This window comes from Gopherus evgoodei, chromosome 7 (genome assembly GCF_007399415.2).
Source record: "Gopherus evgoodei ecotype Sinaloan lineage chromosome 7, rGopEvg1_v1.p, whole genome shotgun sequence".
Classification (NCBI taxonomy): Eukaryota; Metazoa; Chordata; order Testudines; family Testudinidae; genus Gopherus; species Gopherus evgoodei.
Genome location: NC_044328.1, coordinates 83,371,031 through 83,383,492, shown reverse-complemented (window position 1 = coordinate 83,383,492; position 12,462 = coordinate 83,371,031). Strand labels below are relative to the sequence as shown.

Genomic DNA, 12,462 nt, shown 5'->3' with positions numbered 1-12,462 from the left:
AAGCCAAGCTGTGCTGCAGTGGGATAGCAATGCAGCCCTGCCATGACATGAGTTTGTGGCTGTGCTGAGAACTGACTCACCCAGAGGAACTGCACTCTTGCCCTGTTTTCTAAGGCCAGATCATGCATCCTTCCTGCCAGCACCTAGGACCTTTCTCCAGGGGCACTGATAGGGGAGTCACTGGTGTACGCACTGCCCAGGAAGGGCATCCTGATCTGGCCTGGGGCATCCACTGGCCTGCCCCGTTGCCAACAACAGCTGGGTAGTGGAGCGTTGCTCATTCTCTGCTGGGCTGTGCACCAACCACCTCCCTCATACTCTTGGCTTCCGGGTTATTGTGCCCTCTCTGGGGTCCCTCCAGGGGGTGGGTCTCTGTGTTAGCTTGCCCTGGCTGGGCAGCTGTGGGGAAGGGAAGCCTTTATGCTATTTAGCTGAATGGTGGTGTCTGCCTGTCCAGCCATGCAGAGAGGCCGTGCTCTAGCCCAGCTTTCAGGGCTTCCATCAGTGTAAAATATTTGCTTTACCCAAGGTGACCTGGGAGAGTAGGAGTAGGGAAAAAGCCGAGTGCTGGCACTGGTCAGACTGGTTCCTGGTTAAACACAGTAAGCCACGTGCATCTGATTTGCACGTTCCAAAGCACCAGTGCCACAGAGGAAAATGTGGGCAGCTAGGGTGGAGGATGGGCAATGCAAGTTCCACGGAGCAAAGGCTGGATTCTTCTATCTGCTACACCAAGGTAGCCCTACTGTGCTGTAGGGGGTTGGACTCTAGCACTGGGAGTCCTAGTGCCTGCTCTGCCACTGACGCACTGCGTGACCTCAGGGAAGTCACTCCTGGAGCTGCTCTGCGCCTCAGGTTCCCCATCTGTAAAATGAGACTGACCTACCACCCCAGACATTTGCTGGGCTGAATTCCTTCAGGTGCTTCGACAGACTGGGGTGGAAGGGTGGGAAAACCCTGAGCTCGGTGTTGCTTTGCAGAGCACTGTAACAAAGGGAGTGCAGCCCTGTGTTAATACTGTAGTATATTTATCTGACACGCCCTGTGATGAGGAACTCCCTCCTGCCTCTACAGGGGCCGAATCAATGATCTTTGCCGTCCCTCGCTACATCCTATGAGTAACTGGCTGACCTTCATCTAGGGCTTTGAGGACAGGCCCTGTAGCCTGAGCGCGGGGGAGGAGAGTGAGTCCAACAATCAACGCATTCCTGTAGCTGGCTTGGGTGCAGCTACGGGGCATTTATTTTTGGAAAGTGGCAATAATGAGCAAAGGGAGCAGGAAAGAGTAAAATAACAAAACAGTCCAATACCGTGTGGGCAGGAGGCTGGAAGCCAACAGCCAATGGTAGCGAGCAGCCTGCGGTACAAAGGGGCCTGAGTCCTTGACATCTGTACAGGTTGTTGTTGTTATCTGTATTGTGGTAGGACCCCAGAGTCCCAGTCATGGACCAGGACCCTACGGTGCTAGGTGCTGTACAAACACAACCAAAAGGAGAACCCTGTCCTAGAAAGCTTCCAAAGTCAAGTGCATGTAAAACCAATCAGCTGCACCAATTCTCAGCTATAAATTGGCTGTCTAACCCCACCTTCTCATTATCATAACCCCACCCAGGGGAGGGGATTGTTTTATAAATAGCCTTTCCTCCATTATGGCTGGAAGGACAGGCCGGTTGTGATGGGGAAGGCAGCATTGGCCCAGGTAAGCCCAGGGCCGGCACTTCCATTAGGCGACCCTAGGCGTTCGTCCAGGGCACCATGATTTGGGGGGGGCGGCATTTTGTGCGCTCCCCACAGGGTGCGTGGAAGCTTCTGGTTCCACTCCCATCACGCCGCTGAAGAAGGACCTTCTGCCGATGTGCCGCAGAAAACAGCTGCAGGCAATTGAGCAGTTCAATGACTGCCGCTGTCGCCTGCGGCATTTCGGCGGAGGGTCCTTCTTTGGCGGCGTGATGGGAGTGGAACTGGAAGCTCCCACATGCCCCATGGGGAGCGCACAAAATGCCACCCCCCAAATTCTGCCTAGGGCGCCAGAAACGCTGGCGCCGCTCCTGGGTAAGCCCACCCAAAGGAAGGGAGTTGTGAGCAGATGAGAAGGGTGCTGACCAGTTGGGGAGCTGGCATGCTTCTGCCATTGACCTTGCCCTTCCCAGCCTCAAAAGCAAGGGGAAGGAAAAGGGGGTAAGGAAACCAGGTGAAACCATTATCTGGGGAAATGCAAGCCCCCTCGTCCCCAGGTGTAAAATGTATTAGTATAATTAATCTAGGCATATAACAGCTGTCAGTGTGGCCCTTTGGCCTTAGATGGTAACAGACCCCTGCCACTGAGCTAAGGGAGACTCTCTGTTAGCAGTGTGGGGCCGATGACACACAGCCAAGCAGTTCTTATTCTGTCCCCTAGAGAGCACCTGGTGACTGAACTGGTCTTCAGCCAGGCTCAGAAATCTGCAGGAACCCAGGCATTCCCTACAGCAGTGGTACCAGAACTGTGGGGCATGTCCCCCTACGGGGCATGAGGGAACGTCCAGGGGGGTGCGGCAGGGCTCAAGCCAGGTCCCACGGGGAGGGAGCGTCCTCCCCGCCCCAGCCTCTGTTCTGCCCCCAGCTCCACTCCCAGCCACTGGCCCCACTCCTGGCTGCATTGCAGCTGCTGGCCTTCTCTTTCAGGCCCCAGCTGTGGTTCCGCTTCTGGTCCGAGTTCCCCCTTTTCCCCCCAGCCATGACACGGCTCCCGGACCAGGTGTGTGTGTGGAGGCACAGACACATTTCATGACTGTTCCTGCAGCGAGGGCTGGAGGATAGATCTTGCCCATTGTCTCCCACTCATCCCATTTCCCAAGAGCTGTGATGTCCAGAGCTGGCCTGTGCGTGCAGCTCAGGATGGGAAGTGGTTGGGGAGTGAGTGGGCATCAGTCCCATAGCTTCCCCTTCCCTGTTTGTTAGCTCCTTCCCTCCCCTGCACCTGAACACAAGGAGAGAAACTGACCCTGCTCCCGCTTCTCCTGAGTGAAATCCTGACTGCAACTGCTGCCACTTCCTGCCTCACATGCCAACCTGCTGGAATGCCTCCTAAGGGTTCCATATGCCATGTATAGCTGACCTTTGGAACTCACTGCGACAGGAGGTCATCAGGGTCCAGGGGTGGCATTTCCAAAGGGCCCAGGGTGATTCATACATACTGATAACACTTGGAGCCGTGCAATGTAAGCTGAGAAGCATGATCAAAGTTTATGCTTCCGGGCAGAGGAAAGGCGAGGAAAGGGTGCCACCCATGGCAGGGTGCATTGCGAAGAGAGTGCTCTCATGTGCCTTCCCCTGATGCACTGGAAGAGCCAGAGTGCAGGACTGCAGAGCAATTCCTGGCATCCCCATCAAGGGATGTAACTTTCAGGTGACTTTCAGTAGCATGAGGCCACTGTCCGATCACTGGGGTCCAGCTCCCCTGTGTTCCATATCTGAGCTGATGCTGCAGCTTCCACCATCTTTAAACAGCAGAAAATCCCATTGCGGGTTTCATTAGCGGGGACAGGCTGCAGGGCTGGGAGCCAGAACCAGTGGAAATCTGACTCCCACTGTCCATCTCTCCTGATTTGTCCCATGTGATATCCCCCCTGCCACCTCCTTCACTCTCCTTTCTCATTCTTTCTTCCAACTCGTCCTCCTCGCCCATTCCCAGCTGCTGCTTGTGTGTGTCCACGCTGCACAATATTGTGTTGTGTGTGACGAGCTCCCAGTTGGTGGTCTCCCGATTCCCATTAGAGCAGCAGCTGAAAAGCCCAGTCGCAAATTCCCCGGGGCGTCTGCCATGATGCTGAAGTTGTGTCAGAATCTCCTCCTCCTCCTGGCACTGTCTCGAGAACATGCACTCTGGCTTCATGTTAGCCCTTGAGCTCCCACTTAGAAATGGCTCCCGCCCCTTGCTCCCTTCTGGGCAGAGTTGCTGAGACTGGGCCATGCCTCCTGCCTGGCCCTTGTGCCCTGAGTCAGATGGGCTGGCAGGGAAAGATGGTCCTTGCTTGCAGATCGCTGCACATCAGATGCCCCCAAGGCATCCTGAAGGTGCCAGGTGTGCTTACATGCGCCCGCCCAACCACGATACAGCCGCTGCCCCGAGCTGGTGGCTGCTGAGCTGATAGAACAGTGAGGGAACCTCAGATCCAGGTGGGGGTTTGGAGCTGGTACTCCCTCTGCTCAGGGGACAGCTCTCAGCACCGCCAGGCGGGAGAGGCCCAGGGCCCACCACCATTCATGCTCCAGCTGACCACAGTGCACTGGAATGAAGCAGGGTGTCTGTGGGCCATTCAGCATTGGATTCTTGGACACCAGGCCTGACACCCCAAAGGGAGGCTGATCTGGGTTTGTGTCTGTATTTTACAGCCAGGAGTGGCTCAGAGCCCACTGTCTTCCAGACGTTCCCCCTATCCCTTACATACAGATACGGTACCCAGTTGGGCTCAGCCCCATGGTCCATATTCCAGCCCTGCAGGGGGTGCAGGTGGGTGGGCTTGGCTGTGGAATGTGCCCATGCTCTTTCCGGAAGCAAAGGCACCCACCAGTGCAGTCACTAGCAGATCAGAGGGAGGCAAAGGGGCAGTGATTAAACCTTTCCCAAGCTCGTGGCTGTAGAGGAGGAATCAGAGCCCAGGCTGGGCTGAGCAGAGAGAAGCCAAAGGGGCAGATGGGAGGGAAATTCAACACATTTCCTCTGCTCGCCTGCATGTCACTCTCTGCTCCAGACAGGGACTGGGCTGTCCAAGGGAACCTCTGGAATAGGGGTGCTCATGGCAATTCAGTGGGCTGTGGGGGCTCAGCAGCCTGCGGTGCCCTGTCCCAGCCCTAGGCCAGGTAGTAATTGCCAGCCTGAAAGCCTCGGTCAGTTAGCTGGCATCACCAGTCTGCTCCCCTTCACCCTCCTCTGGCTGACTGCTGCAGCTTCGCTCAGGCCTCCTCCGTGGAGCGCTCGGCCCGGGACCTGCCACAAAGGATTCTGGGGGATTGGTCACCCTGTGTCTGAATGCAACAAGGGAGGCTGGGCCCTGTTCCCTTGCTCAGGGACTTGTTGGCAAATTAGGCATTGAGAACTTTGCAGCTCACCGGCCCTAGCAGTTGGGTGCCCAGCTCAAACCCAGAAAGCCAGGTGAGGTGCAGCTGCCTCGAGCTGTTTCTCCAGCCTCCAGGCAGAGGGGAAATCAGTTCTGTGGCAGCCAGCAGCAGCAGCTCCTTTTCCACATGGCCAGCATGATCTCACTCGCTGAGTAAACTCCTCAAAGCGGATAAGGATCTCACTCCTTCCTGCAGCCCCTGACCCCACACAATAGTGTGAACCACAGGCCCTGCTGGGAAGGGCTTTGTTAAAAGTGAGAGAGAGGAAAGGAATCACATGCCGAAGTCTGGGCTGGGCTGAGCCTAAACCAATCGGGCTGGATAAACCCCAGCCAGCCGGGGTGGGCGTCTGCAAGCCGCTGCCACGCAGGGCAGCACAATGGGGAATTGTTCCTCCTGCATCCTGGGGTGAGGAAACCCCAGCAAACAGGAATCCTTCTAAGGCTGGAACAAAACTGCACGTGCAGCGCCGGGAGGGGTGGTTCTTGTTTGGCAGCTGTCCTTTCATGTTTGTCGGGGAGAGAGGAAGTGATCATTGGCCTGGGGTGGCCTGGCGCACAGACCAAAGCCTCATTCTCCCCTGGGTAATGCTGAACAACCGATCTTTGCCATATCGCCTCCCTCAAAATGTACAAAGCCTCTGCTGTGTGCTGCTCCAGGGGTGGACAGCTAGCTGAACTAGCTAAGCAGGGATTCCCTTTGTTCCAGGGGGTCCCTGGGTGGCAGGGAGCCAATGTAGCAGTCCATCTGAGGATGCCTTGGTCTAGGCGGCAGGGCTGGGTTGCCTCTGTACTCTGGCTATGGTCAGCTGCTGGAATGGTGCCTTGGGGGCTGTGGCTGTAGTGTTCATGCTTATAATGGGGACCAGATCAGACGAGCTCTCAGCTGGTGCTAGCCTCTCAGTCCAGCCACCTCTGCCTCCCCACCCCATGCTGTGCTCAGCACCGGTGGAGGCAGCTCAGTGGTTGGTCCATACAGCAGCATCCTCCACTCTGATCTGGGGGCCCAAGAAGTGACTCTCTGACTGGGTTCAAGGAGGAAACCCAACTCCTCCAAGGTTTACGTCTTTTGAGACCTCGGGCTCTGCTTCTGAGCCATCTTACAAAGACGAACCTCAACTAGGCAGTTTGATCTGGCCTTCCCGAAAGAGTACTGCAGTGTCAGCTCTTCAGTGTCTGCAGATGTTCTGGGCCAATGGCTCTCCCCAGTTACAGCTGCTGACACTGGTGGAGTTGCAGAGGGCAGGGCTTGGTCTTTTGTGGTGGCCATGGATCGCAGGGCTAAGTCCATGCCCACTGCATCACATGGCTGTCACGCTGTTTTCATCTCATCCTTTCCAAGTGTGCATGTCCTACTCCCAGCAGCAGGGCTGCCCGGGGGGAGGGGGGCCAAGTGGGGCAATTTGCCCGGGGCCCCGCAGGGGCCCCCATGAGAGTTTTTCAGGGCCCCTGGAGTGGGGTCCTTCACTCGCTCTGGGGGCCCCGGAAAACTCTCACGGGGCCCGGGTCCCTGGAGCTTCTTCTGCTCCCGGTCTTCGCTGGCGGGGGGTCCTTCTACTCTGGGGCAGAAGGACCCCCCGCCACCGAATTACTGCCGAAGCGGGACCCGCCGCCGAAGTGCAGCCAGGTCTTCGGTGGTAATTTGGCGGCGGGGGGGGCCCTTCCGTTCCAGGCCTCACCGCCAAAGTACCCCGAAGACCCGTGGCGGAATTACCGCTGAAGACCTGGCTGCACTTCGGCGGCGGGGGGCCCCTGCTTCAGCGGTATTTCGGCAGCAGGGGCCCCCCACCGTGGGTCTTAGGGGCACTTCGGTGGCGGGTCCTGGAGCGGAAGGACCCCCCGCCACCGACTTACCGCTGAAGCGGGGGCCCCCCACCGCCGAAGACCCCAGGCCCCCAGAATCCTCTGGGCGGCCCTGGCCAGCAGAGCGCCAGTCTGGGCACCTCCTTGCCAGAGAAATGCTGATGCTTGGAGAAGGCTCCGGGAAGAAGAAGAACAACAAAAAAGGATCAGGGATATTGAATGGCTGATTTACAAGGAAAGGTGGGAGTGAAATATGTGTCGCTTGGCTAAGAGCTGACTACAGAGGAGGGGAAATGATGCCAGACTATAAATGTTTGATGGGTGTAAACAAGGCAGGAAAAAATTTATTTAGGGTGGGTCCAAGGCATAACTGGGACCAATGGAGAAAAACAAAACCCAGTCTGAACCCCTCAGGCACTAGAGGGTTAATATCACATTGCTGTCTGGTGGCATCTGAGCAAGGGAGCAATTTCTTCACCAAGTAAGAATGCTATTGCAGAGCCTACCTGCTACACGGGAATGGATTCGCTGACAACACTCCCTGTTGTCAGGTCATGGAAAATTTCTCCTGAAAGAGGGAGAATAAGGCGGAATGCTTCAGCCCCTTCTCAAAGGCCTTCGGAGGCAGTGGGACGACACCCAATGGCGTCATTGGGCGTTGGATCGGGCCCTATGTTTTCTCTTGGAGCTTCAGTGGATTTTTCTGGCCTTGGAATCTACGACTCTCTGAATCTCTCTCTTTTGTGACACTAGGAGGAAATTGCAATAGATGCTCAGAACACAGTACCCCCTATGGGGATGTACTGGGCAGGGGTGCAGTCTCTCTAGGGAAGGGCTGACCACCTCCTTGCTTGGAGCATTTCAAATCAGGCTCTAATAAGTACTCACATCACAGAGTTTAAAGCCAGAAGGGACCACTAGCTCCTCTGGTCCAAACTCTTAACCCAAATGAAACATTAATTTCATGTCAATCAAAATATTTCACTTGAGCCAAAATGAAAATTTTTCATTTTGCCAAAAAAATCCAATTTGTTTTTTGTTTGTTTGTTTGAGGTCGGCCCAAAATTATGATTTTTTTTTCAGTTCGGCCACCAAACAGAAAAACTGGGCCCATGAGCAACACAACCTAAAAGGGCTTTACCAGGTGTTATTTCCCTGGGGCAAAGCAAACACAACCAAGAAGCTCCTGGCAATCTCCTTGCAATTAAAGCAAGTACCAGACAAACATGGGGAAAATGCCACCCAGGAGCTTGTTGGCTTGAGCTTTAATTAAGCTGAGTGAGGCTAATGCAGCCTAGGGGGGAAGTTAGAGGAAAGAATTGCTGGTGCGTATCTGACTGCCTAGCCCTGCCTGCCAGGGGATCTGCCCATGGCAAGCTGCATCCTTCCTTTAGCTAACTGCAGCTAAACCTCCCTCCCTCCCTGTTTGGTGTGGTGTTGGGGAAGCACTAGGGGGTGCTGTGCAGTGAGGAATGGGGGGTTTCTGGGTGCCTGGGTCCTGCCTTCCCACTCTACCCCTCTTCCTTCGGCTGCTAAGGCCTGAGCTCAGTGAACTTGGGATCAGGCCCCAACTCCCAGCACCTCCTGCAGCAGGAACCCAGCAGAGCGGGGAGGTGTCTGCGGTGCTGCTCCAGGTCCTGGCAGCTGAGTGGGGGCCCTCCAGCCTAGCAGGAGTCTCCTTTTGCCCAAGCAGAAGCAGCAGCCTATGGCTTTAGAGCGGCTGGGTCTGAGCCCCTGTGTCCTTGGAACACTGGCAGAGAGAGAAGGGAGCGAGAGAGAGAGAGGCCCCTGTTGGGATTAGCTTGGTGCCCATTCCCAGCAAAGCTGGTGAATGGCCATCTCCAGCCAAGGCCTGGTTGTGTTGAGTAGCCCATCCTGCTCCACACAGCCGTGAGGTGGTTTCATTCCAGTGGGTGTGACTCACCTGGCAGCCAGCAGCTTAAGGGATACTTTTCCTCAGGTTATTCATTGGCCAGTGCCAACCCTCCAGCTCAGGACAACACTGAGGAATGCAGCATCTTAGCCCCCTGTCACGGCCACTGTCAGGGTTCCCTCCCCACTCGACCCGCATGAAAGACCCCCTAAGCTTATTTCTACCAGTTTAGGTTGAAAACTTCCCCAAAGCACAAACCCTTCCTTGTCCTTGGACAGTACTGCTGCCACCACCAAGTGAGTTAGACAAAGATTCAGGAAAAGGACCACTTGGAGTTCCTGTTTCCCCAAAATATCCCCCCAAGCCCCTTTCCTGGGGAGGCTTAAGAATAATATAGCAACCAGATAGGTAACCAAGATGAGCACAGACCAGACCCTTGGGTTTTTAGGACACTAAAAACCAATCAGGTTCTTAAAAGCAGAACTTTATAAAGAAAAAAAAAAGCAACTCTATAAAATCAGGAGGGAAGGTAATTTTACAGGGTAATAAGATTTAAAACACAGAGGATTTCCCCTCTAGGCACAACTTCAAAGTTACAAAAAACAGGAATAAACCTCCCTCTTAGCATAGGGAGAATTCACAAGCTAAACAAAGGATAATCTAACACATTTCCTTGCTATTACTTACAATTTTTGTAATCCTGGGTGCTTATTTCAGGTAGGGTTTTAGGAGATGGTTTTTCCTGCCCTGGTCCCTCTCTGTCCTGGAGAGAACAACAAAGAGAGCACAAAACAAAACCTCACCCCACAGATTTGAAAGTATCTTCTCCCCTTATTGGTCCTTTTGGTCAGGTGCCAACCAGATTATTTGAGCTCCTTAACCCTTACAGGTAAAGCAGGGATTTTATGCTACCCTTAGCTGTATGTTTATGACAGCTGCAATCCTGCAGGTGGACTCGTGCACCCATAACACCAATGGTCTTGGATGCAGCCCGCACACTTTCTGTATTCCTGCTTCCTAGGCCCCAGGGCTGGGACTGAAGGTTTCTTGAAAGTGCACTGGGCATGGGCAGGGAGCATTCCTAGCCTGGTTAGCAGGAGGGAGGGATGATGGGGTGGTGGTAGCCAGGAGTGCTTAGCATGGCCCATGCAATGAAAACACCTCTGGACACGCTTGTTTGATAGGCTGTCCCTGGAGAGGAAGGGGAGGGCTTTCTCTTGCAGCTGCTGCCAGTGACCTTACCAGTGGGATTGCTTCAGATGGCCCAGATCTTTCCTCGCTGGTCCTGGCTTATTAGCAAGGGGCTGAATGGGAAGACAGTGGAGCGCTCCCCCCACGTGCTGATGTAATAAACAGACAATTTATCATTGTGACAGCTTCTGTCCTAACAGAGCCCTTGGGTTTCTGAGTGTTGTGAGTAGCACACAGGAAAGGCTTGTGGGTGGGTTTCCCACAGCATAAGAAGCAAGTTGGAAAGAACATAAGCTGTGCTATACTGAAGCGCTGTATGAGTGGCCAATGCCAGCGCTACAGGAGGTGCAAATCCCCCATTATGCCTCTGATTGTGCAGGACTAGGTTGTGGGGAGTGCACTTGATTCCTGACCCCAGCTGACCATCAGCTTGTGCCCCGAAGCATGAGGATGGCTAGCAAAGGGTAGTGCTCCGGTGTTTACTGCCGGGGTTACCAGTGTGTTGCCTTCCTGAGAAAGGATTCAAATCAGAGATCCCCTCCACCCTTTGGTGATGGTGATCCGTGGTAATTTAGCAGCATGCAAAGAAAGGTGTGTGTGAGGGAGATCGGCATGGGGAATAGGGGAAGAAGCAAAAGCCATGCAGAAATCTGAAAGATTTCTCCCTTCTCTGGCTGTCTGGGGAGGACTTTCTTGCAAGCTGACCAGGCCTATCTGTGTGAGGCAGCAGGGTGGAATAGTGGTAAGCTAGAGTCACCATACATGGCAGTGCTGTGATGTATCCGTTAATGCACTAGCTTTTCTATCCCTAGACCTGGTTAAGGCCATTAGTGACATGAGTTCAATGGGCTGGGCTGAGTCCACAGCAGCAGTTTTTCCATATCACGGAACCACAGGCTGTTTCTGGTTAAGAGAAGCCTGGGACTAGTATAACTGGGGGACTATAGGTCAAGATGGAGGGGCATTGGCAGAGCTGTGTGTGAAGCCCACCAGGATTGGAATAGCAGGGGCTGCAGGCTGGCATTGAGGGCACTGGCAGAGTTGGCATGCATGCAATCCTCCCTAGCACCTGATTGCTCTCCCCTGATCCGCCAGCACTTTCAGACTTGCATGAAACTGATAAAAATTGACTTATCATAGAGCCACAGTGAAAACACAGCCTGAAGAAACCAGGAGCCACAGGGTTTACGAGCAACGTTAGCCCTGTAACCAGAGACTCTGGCCATAGCAGGAGGCAGCTCTCGGAGCTGTTCTGGTCACAGAATGGGACTCTCCAGGTGCTGCCTGCCTGCTGCATTGGCTGCCGCTCACCTTTGAGCACAACTCTTGTAAAGCTCCCCCTAGCCTTTGGCTTCTCAGTCACTCCAGAGTCTCCTCTGGGTTTGTCTTGAGCAACTGCTCCAGTGCGAGACTTGCTGTCCCGCCAGCAGCTGCTATTCCCACAGCAGGCTTCTTCCAGTTTACTTTGAAAGAGAAATCCTTTTAAACTACTAGCTCCAAGATCTGTGCTGGTGATGGGCTGCTTCTGCAACGATAGAGTGAAAAGGCCATTTTCCCAAGATGAGCAATAAATGTGTGGGCCTGACCTTTGCCCTAGTTGTATGCTTGTGTTCACAGTTCCCTAGTGTTGTACGATGGGTGTGCTCAGGGTCCCCTGGTGTTGTACAGTGTGCTCAGGGTCTCCTGATGTATGGCGGGTGTGCTCTGGGGTCCCCTGGTGTTGTATGGCGGGTGTGCTCAGGGCTTTAGGGGGTTGACAGGAGGCCTTTCAATTGTCCCTGTGGTGATGGTGCCATCGTGTGGTCGTTTCAAAGATGAATGCTTTCTTACAACACCCTCTGTCTCTGTCCTTTCGCCGGCTCCCTTGCCAATACTCCCTAGGTCAGATGCTCCTCTCGTGGCCTGGGCAGCGATGAGCGTCCCCTGGCTTTAACTGCCTGCCCGCGCCCAGGTTCCAGTTCTCAGCCCTGCTCTGCGCGGCGGAGACCAGAGTACGATTTTCAGAAGGGCCGGTCTCCCATTCAGGTACGGGGCGGGGGGTTGGGATGGCAAATTGGCAAGCGTCGTGCCCAGCCCTGGGGAGGCTCCGGCCGTCAGCGCCGCGATGGGAGCTGCTGGGCACCGCGCTCCGAAGCCTGCGCTTTCCCAGGGCCCGATTTTCAGAAGCTAGGTGCAGGGACAGCGCGCAGCGCGGCGGGACAGCGGGCTCTTGGGGGGAAGGACAGGGGCAGGCTGGCCCCTGGCTGGACACTGTGGGTGGCGCGGGAGAGAGGCGGGTCGACCCCGGCCTTTTCCGTGCCTCCCGATGGGTACCCGCCGCCGGCGCCATGCGCCCGGGGATGGGGGCCTGGTGAAACCCCTGCACCCCCCCGAGATTTATTTCACGCTGTCATCAGCCTGACTGCCACGGCCGGGACTTATCTCTCACCCCTTCCTCTCGCGGGACGCGTGCGCCTTGGGTCGCTCCGCGATGACGTATGGGGCTGGGGGCGTGGC

The 12,462-nt window shown here is 55.1% G+C and overlaps 1 long non-coding RNA gene across 2 annotated transcripts; it reads right to left on the bottom strand.

Moving 5' to 3' along the window:
* Positions 1-9,501: 9,501 nt before the first annotated feature.
* LOC115654255 lies at positions 9,502-12,430 on the bottom strand. 2 transcript variants are annotated; one of them, XR_004001149.1, is made up of 4 exons: positions 12,395-12,430; positions 11,278-11,491; positions 10,018-10,115; positions 9,502-9,538 (listed from the first exon to the last, which is right to left on the bottom strand). It is a non-coding gene; the product is annotated as an uncharacterized LOC115654255 (long non-coding RNA). The 2 variants fall into 2 exon arrangements; XR_004001148.1 differs by lacking the exon at positions 9,502-9,538 and having other exon boundaries at positions 9,581-10,115.
* Between the last annotated feature and the right edge of the window lie 32 nt (positions 12,431-12,462).